The following is a 24,559-nucleotide window of genomic DNA, read 5'->3' as shown; positions in this document are numbered from 1 at the left end:
AGAATAATTATTCTGGTCACATGCTCAGCTTAATTGTATCTCCTCTCAGACATCACTGCTAAAACTTCTCTAAGATTTTCACATTTTAAACCATATTTGGATACTCTGCTGAGACATTTCAGACATGATCTCTGAATCGCTACATAGTCATGAATAGCTTTCTGTAATTTTATAACGTTTTCTCAGGTAATAGTTCCTCATGCAGAGCACTCTCTGTAATCCAGGGGAAATGATAACGACTTTCCAGTGATGAGATCATAGTTTCAGTTACTCCGTGCAGTTTGGGGTTCAAACACCTTTTTCACACATCCTTGATCTGTGAATACCACACCTGTTAATCTGTATGAAATCTGCATGTCTTTCATTGTTCTGTTTTTGAGAAATAACTATCAGGCTATCCAAAAAGAAACTAAATGATAAAAATATTATATGCTTGCTAAATTGGACAGAATAACTTACTTTGCTGTTAAAAGTATTTTCTGAACCTTTGTACTCCTGCTGACCCACCTGGAGTATTTTTTCTCTTCTTCCTGACCAAACATACAGAGACTGATCAAACTGATTCTAACAATTCATAGTGTAGAGATTTAATTGGAACATGGTAATGTTTAATATGTGAACCATGAACTTCCTGATGTTCAAGCTGGTTTTAGAAAAGGCAGAGGAACCAGAGATCAAATTGCCAACATCCACTGGATCACGGAAAAAGCAAGAGAGTTCCAGAAAAACATCTATTTCTGCTTTAGTGACTATGCCAAAGCCTTTGACTGTGTGGATCACAATAAACTGTGGAAAATTCTGACAGAGATGGGAATACCAGACCACCTGACCTGCCTCTTGAGAAATCTGTATGCAGGTCAGGAAGCAACAGTTAGAACTGGACATGGAAGAACACACTGGTTCCAAATAGGAGAAGGAGTACGTCAAGGCTGTATATTGTCACCCTGCTTATTTCACTTCTATGCAGAGTACATCATGAGAAACGCTGGACTGGAAGAAACACAAGCTGAAATCAAGATTCCCGGGAGAAATCTCAATCACCTCAGATATGCAGATGACACCACCCTTATGGCAGAAAGTGAAGAGGAACTAAAAAGCCTCTTGATGAAAGTGAAAGAGGAGAGTGAAAAAGTTGGCTTAAAGCTCAACATTCAGAAAACGAAGATCATGGCATCCGGTCCCATCACTTCATGGGAAATAGATGGGGAAACAGTGGAAACAGTGTCAGACTTTATTTTTTGGGGCTCCAAAATTACTGCAGATGGTAACTGCAGCCATGAAATTTAAAAGACGCTTACTTCTTGGAAGAAAAGTTATGACCAACCTAGATAGCATATTCAAAAGCAGAGACATTACTTTGCCAACTGAGGTCCGTCTAGTCAAGGCTATGGTTTTTCCTGTGGTCATGTATGGATGTGAGAGTTGGACTGTGAAGAAGGCTGACCGCCGAAGAATTGATGCATTTGAACTGTGGTGGTGGAGAAGACTCTTAAGAGTCCCTCGGACTGCAAGGAGATCCAACCAGTCCATTCTGAAGGAGATCAGCCCTGGGATCTTTGGAAGGAATGATGCTAAAACTGCAACTCCAGTACTTTGGCCACCTCATGCGAAGAGTTGACTCATTGGAAAAGACTGTGATGCTGGGAGGGATTGGGGGCAGGAGGAGAAGGGGACGACCGAGGATGAGATGGCTGGATGGCATCACGGACTTGATGGACGTGAATCTGAGTGAACTCCGGGAGTTGGTGATGGACAGGGAGGCCTGGTGTGCTGCGATTCATGCGGTCCCAAAGAGTCAGACATGACTGAGCAACTCAACTGAACTGTTTATTTTTCATTATTAGTTTATTTTTATTGAAGTATAGTTGTTTTACACCTGGAGCTAATTCAGGTATATAACATAGTGATTCAGTATTTTTATAGATTATACTCCATTTAAATTTATTAAAGACAAGGCTTCCTTGGTGGTCTAGTGATTAAGAATCCTAGAAGACAATGGCAACCCACTGCAGTACTCTTCCCTGGCAAATCCCATGGGTGGAGGAGCCTGGTAGGCTGCAGTCCATGGGGTCGCTAGAAGTCCGGACACGATTGAGCGACTTCCCTTTCACTTTTCAGTTTCATGCATTGGAGAAGGAAATGGCAACCCACTCCAATGTTCTTACCTGGAGAATCCCAGGGACGGGGGAGCCTGGTGGGCTGCCGTCTCTGGGGTAGCAGAGAGTCGGACATGACTGAAGAGACTTCGCAGCAGCCTGCCAATGCAGGGGACACGAGGTCGGTCCCTGCTCTGGGGAGACCCCGTGTGCCACAGGGCAGCTAAGCGCTGTGCCGTAGAACCTGTGCTCTGCAGCAGAAGAAGCCAGTGCAATGAGAAGCTTGAGCACCGCAACGAAGCGCAGCCCCTTCTCGCCTCAAACAGAGAAAGCCCACGCACAGCAGCAAAGACCCAGCGTGACCAAAAACAAAGAAATCTTTAAAAAGTTATTAAAAACAAAAGCTATATTTTCCTGTGCTGTACAACATATCCTTGTTCTTATCTTTTTATACATAGTGAAACTGAGCAGAACCCTGTGGGACTTTCATGGGAGAGACATCCCCAAGCTCATGTCCCCTGACTCCCACTTGACCCACTGGGTGTGCTGCACAGCTTGCGGGATCTTAGTTCCCTGACCAGGGACTGAACGCGGGCCCTGAGCAATGAGAGCATGGAGTCCTAACCCTTTGACCGCCAGGGAATTCCTGTCCTGACTCTTGTTTATGGAAAATTTTATCCTCTTTGGCTTTCCTGGAATTCCAAAAAGCAAAATCAGAAAAGTGAGAAGATGCAGAAACAGAGGAAGGCAGTCGAGTGTGACAACATCATAATAGTTTAGCCATAAAACAAAGTGAAGGACCTTTATAGTTCCTCCTCAGGGGCTATGGATAATATCCTGAGCCATATCCTTGAGCTATTTTGCAGTTACTAAAACCCCTACCAGGTGGAAGAAGTTAACTGCATGCTGACAACCAGCATGTAGCCTCCCAGACCAGTTGGAGTTAGAAAACTGATAATTAATATTCTGAAAATATCACCATTATCTCATCAACCAGAGAATTGTGCTCAGGCTGACACACATCCTGCTACCCTCTTCCTCATGGTGTCTTTAAAATCCCTTTGAAAGTCATTGGGGACTTCAGGTCTTTCGAGCATGAGCTGCCTGTTCTTGCAGTAAACCCTGTACTTACCTTTCACCACAAGGGAATATCAATGGTTTGGCTTTTCTGTGCATCAGGTGACTGGCCCAAGTTTGGTTTGGTAACAGCAGTTTGAGTCTCTTAGGCCCATAGCCCTATTTTGCCTCTCCCCCATGAAATGTTTATCAGCTTCTGCTACCAGCGGACACATTTTGTATCTGAAGGACTAGGAATGATATGTGTACTTGGCTCTGTGTCCTTTGAGAACTTCAGAAATAATACAGGTAGCCTCAGGCAGCATGATGAAGTTCACAGAAACTGAACTAACACATCTCCAATCTTGGGTGAATGTCTTCAGACAACACAGCATCCCCCAGAAGTCCTGAGATCTGCCCCTTTAAGAACGAACAAGAGGCTTCTAAGTCCTTGGACTGGTGAACTCCAGTTACCAGCGCCCCTGGGGTCTAAACTTGTCAGAGTGCAAAGGGGTGGGGTGAGTTACCCCCTAGCGTGAGAACTACATAACCCAGAGTACTCTGCTGAGCAGCCTTGCTGAGCCAATGAAGGCTCCGAACGGGCGTTTCCGTGCGTGGCTCCTAGCGAGGGGCGGGGCTTCCGGCGTCCTCCTCCGGGCGGTCATTTTGGCTGCTCGGGTGTGTGCGTCCGGGCAGAAGTTCCGGAGCCGTGAGCCGGGGCCGACAGAACAGGACCGACAGAGCGCCAGAGGAGTCCCGCTGCACAGAAGCGAGTCTGAGGTTCGGCCGCAGCACCGCGCGAGATGATTCGCACCAGGGCCGGTTTAAGACCCGCCGGCCCGCTCCCGCACCCACTCCGCCCAAAGGCCTGGGTGGCCGCGGCCGATCGGAGGGACCCGCCGCAGGTAAGTGCTTGTCCTCGGGCCCTCCCTGCCCTCACGCTGTCAGACACTGACGTCCGGAGTGCCCTCGTCCCTGCAGCCCAGCCCCCGGTGTCCGGGACGGTGAGGCGTTAGTACACGTGCTCTTGTTTCTGACAGTGGTTGTGAATAAACTTAACATTCCAGTTTTCCAGTTTAGTCTTACCATCTGGGGTGTTTTGATTAGATGAGGGAGAGGGATACAGGCAGAGGAACCGGGATGTACGAAGGCCTGGAGCTGCGACTGAGCTCTGGGGATTCGGGAACTCTGGGCTCCGTTGTGCCCGGCGAGGAACAAAGTTTGAGGCGGAGTTACTCCTGGAATAGCAGGCTGAGGGCTCTGCATATATTCTCAGGATTCTAAGAACCGTGGGATATTTTAAACCACACTACGTTAGGTTTTCAAAAGTCTTCCAAAAGCTGTTTAACAGCCTTTGGATAAGCAGACCGAAGGAGAAGGATGAAGACGCTGGAGCACCAGGAGGCTGGATCTTTGTTGAAGCACGCAGAGCTAGTAAGATGAGACACTGAGGCACAGAAGTTAGGCATTCAGCCCAAGGGCCAGGCGTGCGCTCATAGCGGCCTGAACCCCGTGAAACCTGCCGTTATATTCATTCATCTATAGCGTGTGTCTTAAAGCAGGACTGCGGAAACGCTTGTGGGACCTGTGTAGTATGTGTAATGCGTCCCAGACTGCTGCTGTTGCCTTCCCCAGCCCACATATTCTCTGTATTGTGGTGACCCGGGAATTCTTTTTATACATTGTTTATTTATGGCGGTGCTGGGTCTTCCTTGCTGCGCAGGCATTTCTCTAGCTGCCGTGACTGGGGGCTACTCTCTGCGAGGTGTATGGGCTTTTTCATTGTGATTTCTCTTGTGGAGCATGGGTTCAGTAGCTGTGGTGCATTGTCTTAGTTACTCTCGCAGCTTGTGAATCTTCCCTGACCGGGGATCGAATCTGTGTCCACTGCTTTGGCAGGCTCCTGCTGTGGGATTCTTTTAGGACCTAAGCCTAGGGTCCTGAGTCTACCAGAGATTGTATAGAAGTGTTTCCATTTCTGGCAGCTAATGTAAATGGATGTGGAAATGTTATCCAAGTACCAGGATGTGAAAGTGCTTAGAGGTAGAGCTGAGGTGGGATCATTAAGATCTTTCCATTAGGTGGGAAGAAGGAGCAAGAGAACAGAATTCAGTACTGGAACGGCTGCCTAAGAAATTGGGTATCTGTTCTGGAGGTGTTAGGAAGTTTGAATCAGAAGAGGGGAACGACCTTGCCTAGCTCCATTCATAGGAGAAGGAAATGGCAACCCACTTAAGTGTTCTCGCCTGGAGAATCCCAGGGACAGGGGAGCCTGGTGGGCTGATGTCTGTGGGGTCGCACAGAGTCGGACACGACTGAAGCGACCTAGCAGCAGCAGGTCCATTCATTCATTTATTGGGGGGAGGGGGGGTGCGTCTCATTGCAGTGGCTTCTTGTGGCAGAGCGTGGGCTCTGGTGCGAGTGGGCTTCAGTAGTTGTGGCGCGTGGGCTCAACAGCTGTGCCTCCGGGCTTGCAGTTGGTCTGCAGCACGTGGAATCCTCCTGAATCAGCGATTGAACCCGTGACTCCTGCACTGGCAGGTGGGCTCTTTAACACGGCCTCCAGGAGAGCCCTCACCCAGCTCTTGGCAGTGTCCGTAGGGCTGCACAGTGGAGAGCAGACTGTGAGACTGAGGGAAGAGAAAGGAAAGCCAGTGTGGAGGCTCCGGCAGTAGTCCACTGGAGGGTTTATGGAGCAGAGTGGTAGCTTAGAAGTGGCTCGATTCTGGATGTTTTTATTATGAGATAACTGGATTTTCCAATGAGGAAGGAAAGTGTCTTTCTCTGCATGGGTGGTTATGACAAAGTACCATAAAGTAGATGACTTATAAATACCAGGAGTTTTTTCCCTGGAGGCTGGAAGTCCAAGATCAGGGTGCCTGCATGCTGAGGTTCTATGTCTGGTGAGGGCCTGCTTCCTGGTTCCTAGAAGCCGTGTTCCGTGTCCTTATGTGGTGAGCAGAGAGGATCAGGCTCTCCTGAATTTTATAAGGGTGACAGTCTCTCCTTGTGGGGCCTACCTTCATGGTCTCATCTAATTTACTCCCAAAGGTTCTCGCTCCTAATACCATAAAATTGGGAGGTTCTGTGTCAACTATGAATTCTGGGAGGACATGAACATTCACTCTCTAACAGTGAGAGAGTGAAACAGATGAACCTAGGTGGTCTTTTTTTTTTTTTTTAACATATTTGTGTGATTGAATTACATTAGCTTCAGTTGTACAATATAATAATTAGATATTTATATACATTACAAAATGATGGGAAACATTCCGTTACTGTGTGTTACCGTACAGAGTTCAGTTCAATTCAGTCGCTCAGTCATGTCCGACTCTTTGCGACCCCATGAATCGCAGCACGCCAGGCCTCCCTGTCCATCACCAACTCGAGTTCACTCAGAATCATGTCCATCAAGTCCGTGATGCCATCCAGCCATCTCATCCTCGGTCGTCCCCTTCTCCTGCCCCCAGCCCCTCCCAGCATCAGAGTCTTTTCCAATGAATCAACTCTTCGCATGAGGTGACCAGAGTACTGGAGTTTCAGCTTTAGCATCAGTCCTTCCAAAGAAGTCCCAGCGCTGATCTCCTTCAGAATGGACTGGTTGGATCTCCTTGCAGTCCAAGGGACTCTCAAGAGTCTTCTCCAACACCACAGTTCAAATGCATCAATTCTTCGGCGCTCAGCCTTCTTCACAGTCCAACTCTCACATCCATACATGACCACAGGAAAAACCATAGCCTTGACTAGGCGGACCTTAGTCGGCAAAGTAATATCTCTGCTTTTGAATATACTATCTAGGTTGGTCATAACTTTCCTTCCAAGGAGTAAGCGTCTTTTAATTTCATGGCTGCAATCGCCATCTGCAGTAATTTTGGAGCCCCAAAAATAAAGTCTGACATTGTTTCCACTGTTTCCCCATCTATTTCCCATGAAGTGATGGGACCGGATGCCATGATCTTCGTTTTCTGAATGTTGAGCTTTAAGCCAACTTTTTCACTCTCCTCTTTCACTTTCATCAAGAGGCTTTTTAGTTCCTCTTCACTTTCTGCCATAAGGGTGGTGTCATCTGCATATCTGAGGTGATTGAGATTTCTCCCGGGAATCTTGATTCCAGCTTGTGTTTCTTCCAGTCCAGCGTTTCTCATGATGTACTCTGCATAGAAGTGAAATAAGCAGGGTGACAATATACAGCCTTGACGTACTCCTTCTCCTATTTGGAACCAGTGTGTTCTTCCATGTCCAGTTCTAACTGTTGCTTCCTGACCTGCATACAGATTTCTCAAGAGGCAGGTCAGGTGGTCTGGTATTCCCATCTCTGTCAGAATTTTCCACAGTTGATTGTGATCCACACAGTCAAAGGCTTTGGCATAGTCAATAAAGCAGAAATAGATGTTTTTCTGGAACTCTCTTGCTTTTTCCGTGATCCAGTGGATGTTGGCAATTTGATCTCTGGTTCCTCTGCCTTTTCCAAAACCACCTTGAACATCAGGAAGTTCATGGTTCACGTATTGCTGAAGCCTGGCTTGGAGAATTTTGAGCATTACTTTCCTAGCATGTGAGATGAGTGCAATTGTGCAGCAGTTTGAGCATTCTTTGGCATTGCCTTTCTTTGGGATTGGAATGAAAACTGACCTTTTCCAGTGCTGTGGCCACTGCTGAGTTCCAAAGTTGCTGGCATATTGAGTGCAGCACTTTCACAGCATCATCTTTCAGGATTTGAAATAGCTCAACTGGAATTCCATCACCTCCACTAGCTTTGTTCGTAGTGATGCTTTCTAAGGCCCACTTGACTTCACATTCCAGGATGTCTGGCTCTAGGTGAGTGATCACACCATCGTGATTACCTGGGTCGTGAAGATCTTTTTTGTACAGTTCTTCTGTGTATTCTTGGCACCTCTTCTTAATATCTTCTGCTTGTGTTAGGTCCAGACCATTTCTGTCCTTTTATCGAGCCCATCTTTGCATGAAATGTTCCCTTGGTGTCTCTAATTTTCTTGAAGAGATCTCTAGTCTTTCCCATTCTGTTCTTTTCCTCTATTTCTTTGCATTGATCGTTGAAGAAGGCATTCTTATCTCTTCTTGCTATACTTTGGAACTCTGCATTCAGATGCTTATATCTTTCCTTTTCTCCTTTGCTTTTTGCTTCTCTTCTTTTCACAGCTATTTGTAATGCCTCCCCAGACAGCCATTTTGCTTTTTTGCATTTCTTTTCCATGGGGATGGTCTTGATCCCTGTCTCCTGTACAATGTCACGAACCTCATTCCATAGTTCATCAGGCACTCTGTCTATCAGATCTAGGCCCTTAAATCTATTTCTCACTTCCACTGTATAATCATAAGGGATTTGATTTGGGTCATACCTGAATGGTCTAGTGATTTTTCCCTACTTTCTTCAATTTGAGTCTGAATTTGGCAATAAGGAGTTCATGATCTGAGCCACAGTCAGCTCCCGGTCTTGTTTTTATTGACTGTATAGAGCTTCTCCATCTTGGCTGCAAAGAATATAATCAATCTGATTTCAGTGTTGACCATCTGGTGATGTCCATGTGTAGAGCCTTCTCTTGTGTTGTTGGAAGAGGGTGTTTGCTATGACCAGTGCATTTTCTTGGCAAAACTCTATTAGTCTTTGCCCTGCTTCATTCTGCATTCCAAGGCCAAATTTGCCTGTTACTCCAGGTGTTTCTTGACCTACTTTTGCATTCCAGTCCCCTATAGTGAAGAGGACATCTTTTTTGGGTGTTAGTTCTAAAAGGTCTTGTAGGTCTTCATAGAACCGTTCAACTTTAGCTTCTTCAGCGTTACTGGTTGAGGCATAGACTTGGATTACGGTGCTATTGAATGGTTTGCCTTGGAGACGAACAGAGATCATTCTGTCGTTTTTGAGATTGCATCCAAGTACTGCATTTCAGACTCTTTTGTTGACCATGATGGCTACTCCATTTCTTGTGAGGTATTCCTGTCCACAGTAGTAGATATAATGGTCATCTAAGTTAAATTAACCCATCTGGTCCATTTTAATTCACTGATTCCTAGAAGGTCGACATTCACCCTTGCCATCTCCTGTTTGACCACTTCCCATTTGCCTTGATTCATTCCAGCTTCCTATGCAATATTGCTCTTCACAGCATCGGACCTTGCTTCTATCACCAGTCACATCCACAGCTGGGTATTGTTTTTGCTTTGGCTCCATCCCTTCATTCTTTCTGGAGTTATTTCTCCACTGATCTGCAGTAGCATATTGGGCACCTACTGACCTGGGGAGTTCCTCTTTCAGTATCCTATCATTTTGCCTTTCCATACTGTTCATGGGGTTCTCAAGACAAGAATACTGAAGTGGCTTACCATTCCCTTCTCCAGTGGACCACGCTCTGTCAGACCTCTCCACCATGACCTGCCCGTCTTTGGTTGCCCCGTGGGCATCGCTTAGTTAGACATTGAGTTGTCATCATTGAGTTAAACAAGGCTGTGGTCCTAGTGTGATTAGATTGACTAGTTTTCTGTGAGTATGGTTTCAGTGTGTCTGCCCTCTGATGCCCTCTTGCAACACCTACCATCTTACTTGGGTTTCTCTTACCTTGAGCGTGGGGTATCTCTTCTCGGCTGCTCCAGCAAAGCGCAGCCGCTGCTCCTTACCTTTGACCATACAGAGTTACTACAGTATTATCGACTAGATTCCCTGCGCTGTACTCAGGAGTCCCCAGCCTGTGGGCTGCGGACTGTTACCTCTTGTCAGATCTGCAGCATCATTAGATTAGAAATAAAGTGCACAATAAATATAATGTGCATAAATCAGCCCGAAACCATCCTCCCCTGGTCTGTGAAAAATTGTCCTCCATAAGACCAGTCCCTGGTGTCAGAAAGGTGGGGGACTCCCTGCTTGCATCCTTGACTTATGTGTCTCATAACTGGAAGTCTGCTTTGCAGTCGCCATGAGGCTTGTTTGTTTGTCTGCGTGTGGTCTCTGTTGTGTCGTGAAGGCGTGTTTGATGCGATGCAGAGCCTCGCTGTGGTGCTCGGCTTCGGCGCGTGCTGGCTTCCGTAGTTGCTGCTTGCAGGCCTAGCTGCTCTGCAGCATGTGGGATTCTAGTTTCCCACCAAGGGATCGAACCCGGGTGCCTTGCACTGCCAGGCAGATTCTTAACCATTGGGCTGCCAGGGAAGTCCCTCCCATGCAGTTTTTATATATGTATGTATATACATACATATAACATGAAAATATATGTGTTATATGTTTCAAGTTGCTGGGTTCTTCATGTCAAATGAGTTTCCAATACCCTGCATTTGTACTCTCCACTTCTCATAATTGCTGGTTTTGGTACCATGTTTGTGTGTGGGTGATTTCCTACCTTGACTGTATGTGAGCTTTTACCAGTGAGCTTTCCCATTTGTAATTTTCTTGTTTCTAGCTGTGGCCTTTTCCTTCAAGAGAAGTTCCTTTGTGCTAAAGCTGGTTTGGTGGTGCTGAATTCTCTTAGCTTTTGCTTGTTTGTAAAGCTTTTGACTTCTTGGTTGAATCTGAACGAGAGCCTTGCTGAGTAGAGTATTCTTTATTGGAGGTTTATAGCTTTTCTGCCTTGCCGAGTTTCTGCTGGAAAATCAGCTGATAACCTTATGGGAATTCCTTTGTATATACTTACTGCTTTTCCCTTGTTGCTTTTTTTGGTCCTGGGCACATTGAGTAGCTCTCGGGTCTTAGTTCCCTGACTACAAATTAAACCCGGGTCACAGCTGAGAAAGCACTGAGTCCTAACCACTGGACTGCCAGGGCACTCCCAAGTTCTGTATATTTCGGTGATGTATTTATGATTATATGTGCTGTCAAAATATGCAGAATTGTACATTAGACCGAGGACATTTTACAGTATATACTATAGAAAATTAAGACAAATCCCAGAGACTTTTATTATTTTAAATCGAGTGGTCATGAAAGGACTCTAATAAAAAGACATTAGGACTGGTGATCTAGTGGTTAAGAATCCATCTTCCAATGCAGGGAATGCAGCTTTGATCCCTGGCAAGGGAACTAAGATTCCGTCTGCCCCAGAACAAGTATGCCCACATGCCACAACCAGAGAGGCCTGCGTGATGCAATGAACAGCCCACATACCTCAACTACGACCTGATGCAGCCAAATAAATAAATCTTAAAAATAAAAAAGATGTTAGACCAAGTGGTCAAGTGGCTAAGCTCCTGAGCTCCCAATGCCAGGGCCCTAGTCAGGGAACTGTCAGGCAGATTATCTCACTACTGTTGACCAGGAAATGCCAGGTTGACCGATTTAAGATTTGGTTTCTGGGGAAGGCTGAAACTGAACTTAGGTAGTGTTGGTTTGGTCAGTAAAGCTCAGTTCAAGTGACTCCATTTTGGGCCAGTTGTCTCCTTTTTTTTTTTTTTAACAATTCTTTAAATTTTTATTTTAGATTGAGGTATAATTGATAAAAAATGTTGTATTACTGTCAGGTGTACAGCAGAGTGGCTCAGTTATACATATATATGTATCCACTCTTTTTCAGATTCTTATCCCTTATACATTATTACAGAATATTGAGTAGAGCTCTTGTGCAATACGGTAGGTCCTTGTTGGTTGGTTATCTGTTTTATTTAGTGTGTGTGTGTGTGTGTGTGTGTGTGTGTGTGTGCTCAGTTGTGTCTCTTTGTGACCCTATGGACTGTGTGTGTGTGTGTGTGTGTGTGTGTGCTCAGTTGTGTCTGACTCTTTGTGACCCTATGGACTCTGTGTGTGTGTGTGTGTGTGTGTGTGCACTCAGTTGTGTCTGACTCTTTGTGACCCTATGGACTGTAGCCCACCAGGCTCCTCTGTCCATGGAATTTTCCAGGCAAGAATACTGGAGTGGGTTGCCATTGCATTCTCCATTTATTTATAGTAGTGGATATGTTAATTCCAAACTCCGAATTTATCTACCCACCACCTTTCCCTTTGATAATCATGATCCTTTTCAAAGTCTAATCTGTTTCTATTTTATAAATAAGTTTCTTTGTAAAGATTTGTATCATCTTTTTAAGTTTCTGCACATAAGTGACACCATATTTGTCTTACTTCGCTTAGTATGGTAATCTCTCTTATTTCACTCTTTTATGGCTAATATTCTGTTGTATGTATGTATATGTCTGTGTCTCTGTGTGTGTGCGGCGTGTATGTGTGTATACGTGCCGCTTCTTTTTTATCCATTCCTCTGCCGATGGATATTTAAGTTGCTTCTGTGCTTGGCTGCTGTAAATAGTGCTGCAGTAAACACTGGGGCGCATGGGTGCGTGTATTTTTCTTGCTTGCTTTCTCTTCCTTCCTCCCTACCGTCCTCCCTTCCACTCTCCCCGGCTTGCAGGATTTCAGTTCCCTCCAGGAATTGAACCGGGCCCAGAGCTGTAAAGCCCAAAATCATAACCACTAGGCCACTTAAGGAACTTTCTTAAGTGGCATGTATCTTTTCAAATTACAGTTTTCTCCTGTTAATATGTCCAGGAGTGGGTGTTTTAAACAACTTTAAGGAGAATACATTTTGTGAAACAGAAGTAGTTTTCCCAAATTTACAATCTTTAGATTTGACATCCACAATGTTAGGACTGTTGGAGATATTTCATTTTTCTTGAACACAAACTACAGTTGAGTTTTAGATGGATGCAGTATCATCTCCATGGTGTATCATAGCAGTTTGCAGCAGATGTTGGAATTCTTATTTGTAAGTGAAACTCTCCTTATACCACAACCACCAATCAGGGGAGTGGAATTGGATCCTAGCCCAGTGACTGTAGGCGCAGCTTCATGCGCTTGTCGCTCACTGGCTGTAGCATATGCTGGCTTAGAAGATTTTCAGAATGACTGGCTAGGGTGTCAGCTAGGTTCTCTGCTCTTTAGAGACGCGCAGTCCTGGGTTGATCATCACTGCTCTAAGATGTCGCTTGTCTTGGCTAACAGGATTCCACATGGCGATTTCCTTTTCGGCCTTACCACCTTCACTTAGTTGAGGAACATTCAGAAAATCTAGGACATCTTCCCCTGAACTGTCTTAGTAATTATACATATTGCAGTACGTTGAGGTAAGAGAGCTCACATCCGTCATTTAAAACTTCCCAAACCCCGTTCACCTGAACTCCTGTGCACATGTTGCCCCTGGACCAGCAGCTTTTCCATTTCCTGTTCTCCTCTCCGGATTGCAGTTCTTGGCTCAATCTCTTAAACTTTCAGCAGGGCCAGCAAATCTTAATTGTTGCTTTGTTAAGTTCCCTGGTGTGACTCCCTTCTCTGTTGATGGTCAGCTCCTGCCACCCACAATTAGAGCAGAGCTCGCCATGTGAAAACAGTTTCTGCTTCCTAACCTAAAACAAATCAGTTTAACTCAGGTGCCAGCTAAGGGCCATGCCCTCATGTCTTAATTTGTCTGTGGACTGGTTCTTGATCAGATCTCATGACTGGTGACCTATTACTGTGCTCTCCTTCAGTCTCTTTTTAAAGTAACTTTATAAACACTTCTTCCTTCCAGAAATAGTTTTTCCTCTCAGTGATCCAGTGCATTTCGTGTTCTACTGTCTTTGTCATCTTTTACAACTGAACTTTTACATTTATTTTTAACATTTAATTTATTCTTCTGTGTCTGGTCTTAGTTTTGGCATGAAAACTCTCAGTTCCAGCCTGTGGGATCCAGTTTCCGGATCAGGATTGAACCCGGATTCCCTGCATTGGGAGCGTGTAGTCTTAGCCACTGGACCACCAGGAAACCCCTAGAACTGAACTCTTAAAAGAGCGTTGTTTTCTTCTCTTTCCTGATTATGTCGACAATATAGCTCTGCGTTTTCAAGTTTCGTGTATTAGCCTCACAGCTCCGTTGTCACTAACAAAGTCCGAAATCCAATGGTAAGTTTAAGATCTTGTTTACATTTCCTCTCAGAAGTGTTTGCCGCAGGTGACATTTTTATTCTTTTTGACTATGCTGGACCTTCATTGCTGCGGGCTTTCTCTAATTGCAGTTCACAGATGTCTTGTTGCAGCGGCTTCTCGTGTCGTGGTGCACAGGCTTAGTTGTTCCATGGCATGAGCGATCTTCCCAGACCAGGGGTCGAACCAGTGTCCCCTCCATTGCAAGGTGGATTCTTAACCACTGGACCACCAGGGAAGTCCCATGCATATATATATTTTTTAAGTAATAATGCTTTATTGAAGTGCTATTCATATGACATGGAAATACCATGACAGGTATTGGGGTACATGTAGCCTTTAGAACCCCGGTTTTCTCCAGGTAGACGCCCAGGAGTGGGACTGCTGGGTCATATTGTAAGGAACCTCCATACTGTTTCCCAGAGTGGCTGTACCAATCTTACCAGGTTGGCAAAAAGTTCATTGGGGTTTTGCTGTAAGATCTTAGAGAAAACCCAGACAAACTTTTTGGCTAACATATACATTCCCACCAACAGTGTAGGAGGCTTCAATAACAGTCTGACCTGATGGTAATACAAGTGAAAACTTGGTGAGAACTATGAAATAATCCACATAGTTGGGTCTTCTCTTCCCTACTTTGCACCTCTGCTGGCACAACTGACTATATTTCTCTGTCTTATCTCTCCTGAGGTTGAAGGGATTTAGTATCTTTAACTTTCCTAAGGAAAACTGATGGACAGTAGAATAATATTGGGACATCCCAGATAGCTCAGTGGGTTAAGAATCTGCCTGCAGTGCAAGAGACACAGGAGATGCGGGTTTGATCCATGGGTCGGGAAGATCCCCCAGAGGAGAGCACGGCAACCCACTCCAGTGTTCTTGTCTGGAGAATCTCATGGACAGAGGAGCCTGCCCAGCTACAGTCCATAGTGTCACAAAGAGTCACACACGACTGAAGTAGTTAACTAAGCACAGTATGATACTGGTATCTGAACAAGACAGGTTTTGAGATATGATACACTTCAGAATGAAAGGGTAGCATGTAGCAAATGGAAAACATGCTCAACATGTTTGATCATTAATATAAAAATTTTGTAACTAATATTCAGTTCAGTTCAGTCGCTCAGTCGTGTCCGACTCTTTGCAACCCCATGAATCGCAGCACACCAGGCCTCCCTGTCCATCATCGAATCCCGGAGTTCACTCAAACTAACGTGCATCGAGTTGGTGATGCCATCCAACCATCTCATTCTCTTGTCATCCCCTTCTCTTCCTGCCCCCTATCCCTCCCAGCATCAGAGTCTTTTCCAATGAGTCAACTCTTCGCATGAGGTGGCCAAAGTATTGGAATTTCAGCTTCAGCATCAGTCCTTCCAAAGAACACCCAGGACTGATCTCCTTTAGAATGGACTGGTTGGATCTCTTTGCAGTCCAAGGGACTCTCAAGAGTCTTCTCCAACACCACAGTTCAAAAGCATCAATTCTTCGGTGCTCAGCTTTCTTCATAGTCCCAACTTTCACATCCATACATGACCACTGGAAAAACCATAGCGTTGACTAGACGGACCTTTGTTAGCAAAGTAATGTCTCTGCCTTTGAATATACTATCTAGGTTGCTCAAAATTTTCCTTCCCAGGACTAAGCATCTTTTAATTTCATGGCTGCAATCACCATCCTCAGTAATTTTGGAGCCCCAAAAATAAAATCTGACACTGTTTCCATTGTTTCCCCGTCCATTTCCCATGAAGTGATGGGACCAGATGCCATGATCTTCATTTTCTGAATATTGAGCTTTAAGCCAACTTTTTCACTCTCCTCTTTCATTTTCATCAAGAGGCTTTTTAGTTCCTCTTCACTTTCTGCCTTAAGGATGGTATCATCTGCATATCTGAGGTTATTGATATTTCTGCCAATCTTGATTCCAGCTTGTGCTTCTTCCAGCCCAGCGTTTCTCATGATGTGCTCTGCATATAAGTTAAATAAGCAGGGTGACAATATACAGCCTTGACGTACTCCTTTTCCTATTTGGAACCAGTCTGTTCTTCCATGTCCAGTTCTAACTGTTGCTTCCTGACCTGCATACAGATTTCTCAAGAGGCAGGTCAGGTGGTCTGGTATTCCCATCTCTTTCAGAATTTTCCACAGTTGATTGTGATCCACACAGTCAAAGGCTTTGGCATAGTCAATAAAGCAGAAATAGATGTTTTTCTGGAACTCTCTTCCTTTTTCCATGATCCAGCAGATGTTGGCAATTTGATGTCTGGTTCCTCTGCCTTTTCTAAAACCAGCTTGAACATCAGGAAGTTCACGGTTCACGTATTGCTGAAGCCTGGCTTGGAGAATTTTGAGCATTATTTTACTAGCGTGTGAGATGAGTGCAATACAGACTCTTAAAAAATCATAGAAAAGTGGGCACGATAATAGGCAAAAAGAAAAAACCCACAAGAAGTCATCATATAGTTACAAGTGAACTGACGCACAGCCAAAATAATTTCATTTATAATCCTGGTCTATTTCCCTCAGCAATTGCTTATCTTAAGGCAAACTCTAAAAGCCATGTCATTACATCTATAAAAGTTCAAATAAGGGAATTCCCTGGTGGGCCAGGGGTTAGGACTCCATGATTTCACTGCTGAGGGTGTGGGTTCAGTCCTTGGTCAGGGAGCTAAGATCCTACAAGCCATGAGGTATGGCCAAAAAGAAAAAAAGCACGTAAGTGTCTGTAGTAGGCTAGGACTTTTTGCTGTTTGTTTAGTTGTAGTATCTTTATCATATGTAACTATAAACAGTTTCTCCATGTTATGCAGTACCAAACAGTGTTCCAATTTTCCTGGGTATTTTATTTCTAATATTTATGTCACTTCTCTATTCCGCTTTGGCTGTGACGGGCCTTGGTTGCAGCGTGCAGGCTGTTCATCACAGGCTTTTCTTTAGCTGCGGTGCGAGGGCTCAGTAGATGCAGCTCCTAGGCTTACTTCCCCTGAGGCACGCGGGTTCTTCGTTTCCTCAAACCTACGTTCCCTGTTTGGGAAGGTAGTCTTTTTCCTTTTTTTTAAAGAAGGCATATTTTTAACTACTGGACCACCAGGGAAGTCTCTAGATTTTTTTTTAAAAAATATTTATTTGTCTTCACTGGGTCTTGTGGCATGTGGGATCTAGTTCCTTGACTAGGGATTGAACCTGAGGCTCAAGCATGGAGTCTTGGCCTCTGAACCGCCAGGTAAGTCCTGCCGATGGTGATTCTTGCTGGTACCGTCAATATGGGTGATGGTTCTACTCCCCCTTTTCCCCTATTAGGTGGAATGGGCTTTTTACAAATAGGGAAGTTACGGGAGAAGAAGTTCAAAATATCTTGTTTCTTATTCCTCCTTTCCCAGGGTGATGATCCGGTCCTTTGCCTCTCTCCAAAATGAGGTTTGGGGGTTTTTTCATAATAGTAGTAATAATACATGTAAAGGAGTTTTACAGATTTTTGCTTTGTAGACACAGTTGACCCTTAAACTGCCAACCCCCTACAAAATCACAGATTTGCGTATAACTTTTGATTCTCCCAAACCCGATTACTAATAGTCTACTGTTGACCAGCATATATATTCTATTTTATATGTATTTTATACTTACAGGTTAGAGAAAAGAAAACGCTCTTGAGAAAATCATAAGGAAAAGAAAATACATTTACAGTATTGTAATGCATAGCCACCAGGCACATGAAAAGATGCTCAACACTGTTAATTAGAGAAATGCAAATCAAAACCACAGTGATATCATTTCACCGCTGTCAGATGGCTGTCATCAAAAATACCACAAATAACAAAGATGTGAAAAACGAGAGCCCGCCCTCCTACACAGTTAGCGGGATTGTAAATTGGTACAGCCTGTGAATAGGAATATGGAGGTTCCTTAAAAGAGCTAAAACTAGAACTACCAGAGGATTCAGCATTTCCACCCCTGGGTATCTATTAAAAAAAAAACAAACAAAACCCACTGATTTGAAAAGATACATGCCCCCCAATGTTCATAACAGCATTATTTACAATAGCCAAGAAATATATGGGAGGAACCTATGATGATCAACAGATGAATGAATAAAGATGTGGGATATCTATAACTGCATATGTCTTTTATATATTTATTATATATGCTGTTTGCATATATTTAATGGAATAAAATACTACGCAGCCATCAAAAGAATGTAATTTTTCCACTTGCAACATGGGTGGGCTTGGAGGGTATCATGCTTAGTGAGATAGTTCAAAGAGGAAGACAGATACTGCATGACGTCACTTGTGTGTGGAATCTAAACGGAGAGACCGGTGAAGAGAACAAAACAAACAGACTCACAATATAGAGAACAAACAAGTGGTTACTAGCCAGGAAAAGGGAGATGATAGAAGTAGCATACTTAGAGGTACAAACTACTAGGTGTAAAATAAGTACAAGCATATATTCTACACAAAGGGTATAGTCGATATGTTATAACTGTAAATCAAGTGTAAACTTTAAAAAGTGGCAATCTCTATGTTGTACACCTGAAACTTATATAATGTTGTAAATCAACTCTACCTTAATTAAAAATAAGATGTGAAAAAATTCATATTTACACATATTCATATATCAGTAATGAAGCAGCAATATGATTGGTCCATGGTAGCCTAGCTTATACACTAATGAATGGTTGATTATAAGACTTTTTACTGATTTTCATGTTTTATTCATGGTTATCCTTAAATTAAGGGTGAGCATGTACAAATTAAAGCATAGGATTAATAAATGGTAATAGATTTCTGGTTTAATTAATAAGATTTGCTGCAATGGATTTGAGATTTTTTTGTCAAAATATGTTAAAATGAATTAAGCTTAATAAAAACTTTTTAATTTGATATTGTTTTATTGTCATCATGACCACTTTTACCTCATTAACATTTTTATTTATGGCTGCATTGGGTAACAGAGACGTATTCCTTCATGTGATCATTTATTCAGAAAACATTTTATCATGATGTCCTATTTAAGTAGTTACTCTGCTTATGTTGTGGTTGCTAGTTTTTGTTGCGGACCATTCCAGTTCAGAAATGGGAACTATTTATAAAGACATGGCAATTCCTAACATTGAAAATGTCTGAATTGCCCTTTTTTGTAGCAGGTATTATGACTAAAGGGCTTATTCTGTTTTCTTCATTTCATTTTCTTTTTCAAATTTATTTGTAATTGGAGGATAATTGCTTTACAATATTGTGTTCGTTTCTGCCATACATCAACGTGGATCAGGCAATTTCTGTCTGACTTTTTAAATTTTTTCATTTCTCAAAAAAGTTTCTGTAGGGCGCCAATTCTTCCGCTGTTTGTGTTTGCTCTAGTTTCAGTGCCCATATCATACAAGTCTCCATCTTTTAAAAGAAGTCAAAAGCAGTCTTGAATAATCAGAACCCTTCTGCCGGACTGTCTAAGGCCGTTTTGTTTCCTGGCACTGGAATGTCGGCATCAGCTTCCCCCAGCGCGGGCTCGGAAGCACTCATCCCCATCATGTTGTCTTCTGCTCATTCCTCTGCTATGGGGCCAGTTAGCTCTGGAATTTCTCCAGGATCCATATCCTGAGACCCTTCACCTTCCCACCTGCCCACCTCCCCCAGCCACCGTATATACAGTCTCTTTCATGATTTTCTTGACTGCCTTTGTTTTAAATCCTATGAAGTCATCTGGACACGTTCTTCTCCAGTAGGAATTTATTGTTTCAGACTTTATGGCTTTCACAGCTTTTTCTATAATAAGAGCATGTTAAGTAGCATAATCCTTCCTGACTTCTATGGTGATTTCTTGATCAGAATCCTCGTCCATCGTAGCACTGATAATCTTTCCGTAGAGGGCTGAATGTAATGGGCCTTACAAGAACCGTAAAAGGCAGTCCCTTATTTGCAAGATACTGATTTCAGAGACAAAGCAGCAATGGGACAAATTCAGAAAAATGGTTCTTGTCTAGGCCTTCTTGTATATCCAAAGACATGTTTATCTTTTCCCACGGGTTAGCAGCTTTGTAATCAGGGGAGTCCTGATTATCAACCAGACTGCATTTGTACAACATGGTCAGAGGGTTTGGCGTAGTCGATGAAGCAGAAATAGATGTTTTTCTGGAACTCTTGTTTTTTCTGTGATACAACAGATGTTGGCAATTTGGTCTCTGGTTCCTCTACCTTTTCTAAATCTACCTTGAACATCAGGAAGTTCTCATTTCACGTACCGTTAAAGCATGGCTTGGAGACTTTTGAGCATTACTTTGCTATTCTGTGAGCTAAGTGCAATTGTGCAGTAGTTTGAACATTCTTTGGCATTAACTTTCTTTGGGATTGGAATGAAAACTGACCTTTTCCAGTCCTGTGGCCACTGCTGAATTTTCTAAATTTGCTGGCATATTGAGTATGGCACTTTCACAGTGTCATCTTTTAGGATTTGAAATAGCCCAACTGGAATTCCATCAGCCCTACTAGCTTTGTTCATACTGATGCTGCCTAAGGCCCACTTGACTTCGCATTCCAGGATGTCTGGCTCTAGATGAGTGATCACACCATTGTGATTGTCTGGGTCATGAAGGTCTTTTCTGTACAGTTCTTCTGTGTATTCTTGCCACCTCTTAATATCTTCTGCTTCTGTTAGGTCCATACCATTTCTGTCCTTTATTGTGCTCATCTTTGTTGAAATGTTCCCTTGGTATCTGTAATTTTCTTGAAGAGATCTCTAGTCTTTCCCATTCTGTTGTTTTCCTCTGTTGCTTTGCATTGATCGCTAAGGAAGTCTTTCTTATCTCTCCTTGCTATTTTTTGGAACTCTGCATTCAGTTGGGTATATTTTTGCTCTTCTCCTTTGCCTTTTGCTTCTCATCTTTTCCCAGCTATTTGTAAGACCTTGTCAGACAACCATTTTGCCTTTTTGCGTTTCTTTTTCTTGGAGATGGCCTTGATCACTGCCTCTGTCCATAGTTCTTCAGGTACTCCATCTATCAGATCTAATCCTTTGAATCTATTTCTCACTTCCACTGTATAATCGTAAGGGATTTGATTTAGGTCATACCTGAATGGTCTAGTGGTTTTCCCTACTTTCTTCGATTTAAGTCTGAATTTGGTAATAAGGAGTTCATGATCTGAGCCACAGTCAGCTCTTGGTCTTGTTTTTGCTGACTATATAGAGCTTCTCCATCTTTGCCTGCAAAGAATATAATCAATATGATTTTGGTATTGACCATCTGGTGATGTCCCTGTGTAGAATCTTCTCTTGTGTTGTTGGAAGAGGGTGTTTGCGATGACCAGTGCCTTCTCTTGGCAAAACTCTGTTAGCCTTTGCCCTGCTTCATTTTATACTCCAAGGCCAAACTTGCCTGTTACTCCATGTTTCTCTTGACTTCCCACTTTTGTATTCCAGTCCCCTATGATGAAAAGGACATATTTTTTTGGTGGGTGGTAGAATTAACCTATCCTTTTCTGCCTTTAATCCTGGTGCTCACTTCTTCTCTTTACTAATAAATGTTCTTTGTAGTGTTGCTATATGATATTCTTAAATATATAGTAAGAATGTACATATTTTTACTGTTGATATTCTCAATATGATATTCTTACTTGTAAGAGTAGGTAAGAATATGTATTAGATATTCTTATTAAGACATCTATCTTAAGATATTCTGAATATGGTATTCTTACTTTTTCTGGACTGTAAATTATGATCTGAAGGCTCAGCAGTAGAGAACACTTATTGATTATGTCCACAACTACCTAATGCTTACTATGAGAATGCGGCATGATTTATTTAGTCTTTCAGTGATAGATACCAGGTTGATTATTCTTTGTTACTATAAAACAGTCTATACCAAATAGCTTTGTTATTACAAAAGATTGCTCTTATTATTAAATTAAAATGATTTGTTAAGTGACCAAGTTAATTTTCTGGTATTAGAATTATCCACTATCTTTGTCACCAGATTCCTCTGATTCAAATAAAATCAGTTTCTAACATACTTTCTAAATTGATGGAGTAATTTCTCCTAACTTTAATTGGGGTATTATCTTCACTCAGACTGGGTTGGGATCCTTGGAAATTCCTCACTCTTTATAACTTTGTAATTCCAATTTGGGCATGAGATGAGACCTCTTTGGATCACTTGGTCTTTGCTGACAAGTTGGTCCTTTCTCTAAAGGGATCATCTGGTGGCAGCTTTTGGATTGAATGAAGCTGAATGTGAACATGTCTTCTATTTACACAGAAAGAATATGGGACTTTCCCCCAACATGACTTGCCTCCTGAGTAGTTTCTAGGCCATTAAGCTTTGTATGCACACCTCTTTGAGATCAAAGTCTTAGCTCCATCCACTGGTACTCTGACTTCTGCTGTTTCCTAGACTGGATCCTGAAACTCCTGGTGTAGATTGACATTCCTGTTAGCGTGGTGAGGAGCAAAAACAGAAATATGGGGCATGGGTATGTATGTATATCTTCCTGGTTCCTGGGACTTTCCAGATAGACTAAGAGGAAGTGTTGTCAGTGTCTGTGATATTGATGTGGTGTGTTTGGACCTTGTCACCTGGGCTAATGCTTCCATTGTCTTTGTTCTTTACAGGTACAGGCAGTAAGTCCAATACATTCTCAGCAGTAGTCTTTCTTCTGGACCTGCCTATGAAGTCAGAGCCACACGTACCATCCTGATCCTGGTAAGCATGTGTGGCTTTTTTTTACTTATTCACTTCTATCTTTGTCCTTTGGATGACTCTGGTTATAAACCCAGGCCACTGGCCGATGAAAACCTTTCTTGTGTCTTTGTTTCTCAGCATCTTGTCGCTTTGTGCTGATTAGCAGTGACCGCTGTGTCTATGTTCTGCTTTGTGTGCTGGGTAGGGAGAACATCTTTTTCCAAAGATGTGGGCTCAGAAAGTTCCCTGTAGGATATTCAGTCATGTATTTAATAAACTTTCCTTTTATGTTTATAATCTTGTGAACTATTCCAGTTAATCTGTTGGGAATTTTACATTCACTGTTGAATAACAGTTGAAGTGATTCAGTAGTTGTAGGCTACAAAAGAATCTGTTGCAGGAAGGGAGACCCCTTCCATGGCTTGAGTGGGCTCTTGTCTGACACTCAGAAATGAACTGTCTGAGGAGACACATGTGCAGAAGACTATTGGGAAGGAGCATCCTGGCTGAGAGCAGGAGGGCAAGGAAACCCAAGCGGACTGCTCGGCCACGTGGCTCACAGTCTCAGGTGTTCTGGTGGTGCGGTTAGCTTCTGGTGTGGCTCCGGCCAGTCATCTCGCCTGGCCCATAGCCTGACTCGGGGGCCTTCCTGGTGACGCGAGCATCTCTCAGCTGAGGTGGGTTCCAGTGAGAAGGTCTTTGGAGGGTTGGCCACCTCCTCCCTCTTTTGCCCTTCCCTGCGTCTCCCGGTTAGTTTTCGGGTTAGTTTTGTCCTGAGTACATGCTCTTTTTTGAGATTTCCTCTTGTGAGACAACTCAGGTAAGCAGGCCTGGCCAAGATGGGTGGTTTTGGTCGACAGTTCCCTAGCAAAAACTGTTGCGTAAGCATTCAGAGATGTCGCTCTGAAGTCAAGTAACATACGACTTTTCCAGATTTGGGGTTAGATGGTTGAAATCCAGTGCCGCTTTGAATCCTTTTGAATACCCCAGTTTTCTAATCATTGAGGAAGGAGCCCTGAACCTACTGCAGCATCTTTGGTGATTGAAGGGTGACTGCTTTACAGCGTCATGATGGTTCTGCTGTACAGCAAAGTGAATCAGCCATACGAACACACACGTCCCCCACTCCCCCAAGTCGTCATGGAGCCCCGAGCTGAGCTCTCTGTGGTGTGTAGCAGGTTCCCAATAGCTCTCTGTCTTACGCACGTAGTGTATTCATGTCAAATGTAATCTCCCAATTCATGCCCTCTGTCCCCTTCCCCTCCCCTCATCCACTCTGTGTCTGCATCTCTTATTTGTGCCCTGGCAGTAGGTTCACCTGTACCATTTTTCTAGATTCCACATACTTAGGATAATTGTCTTTCTCTTTCTGACTTCACTCAGTATGACAGACTGTAGGTCCACCTACATCTCTACAGATGACCCAGTTGTGTTCGTTTTTATGGCTGAGTAAATACTCCATTGTGTGCATATACACAGAACACCTTTATCCATTCATCTGTTGATGGACATCTATAGGTTGTTTCCATGTCTGAAGATTGTAGAGTGCTCCAGTGAACATTGTCTTACACACACACACACATATATATCTTTTTGCATTAAGGTTTTTTTCAGAGCATATGCCCAGGATTGCTGGGTCATAATGGTAGTTCTATTTTTAGTTTTTCAAGGAACCTCCATACCGCTCTCCATAGTGACTGTATCCGTTTACACTCCCACTAACAGTGCAGGACGGTTCCACATTCTCTCCAGCACTTATTGTTTGAGGATTTCTTGATGAAGGCCTTTGTGATTGATGTGAAGTGATACCTCATTGTAGTTTTGATTTTCATTTCACTAATAATTAGT

At 43.3% G+C, this 24,559-nt stretch overlaps 1 protein-coding gene across 5 annotated transcripts in view; it reads left to right on the top strand.

Annotated features, from left to right (window-relative positions):
- Positions 1 to 24,559, top strand: part of LOC138418330 (zinc finger protein 154-like) — a 49,426-nt gene that overhangs the window by 10,921 nt on the left and 13,946 nt on the right. For 2 of the 5 annotated variants that reach the window (XM_069549534.1, XM_069549530.1), the window contains exons 1-2: positions 3,801 to 4,057; positions 22,642 to 22,732. The gene's annotated coding sequence lies outside the window, so the exon portion shown is untranslated. Of the gene's footprint in view, positions 1 to 3,800; positions 4,058 to 13,790; positions 14,023 to 22,129; positions 22,503 to 22,641; positions 22,733 to 24,559 lie in introns of those variants that run through there. The other 3 variants (XM_069549531.1, XM_069549533.1, XM_069549532.1) reach the window with 3 other exon arrangements.

This window comes from Ovis canadensis, chromosome 14 (assembly GCF_042477335.2).
Source record: "Ovis canadensis isolate MfBH-ARS-UI-01 breed Bighorn chromosome 14, ARS-UI_OviCan_v2, whole genome shotgun sequence".
NCBI lineage: Eukaryota > Metazoa > Chordata > Mammalia > Artiodactyla > Bovidae > Ovis > Ovis canadensis.
This window is presented reverse-complemented; position numbering and strand designations above follow the sequence as displayed.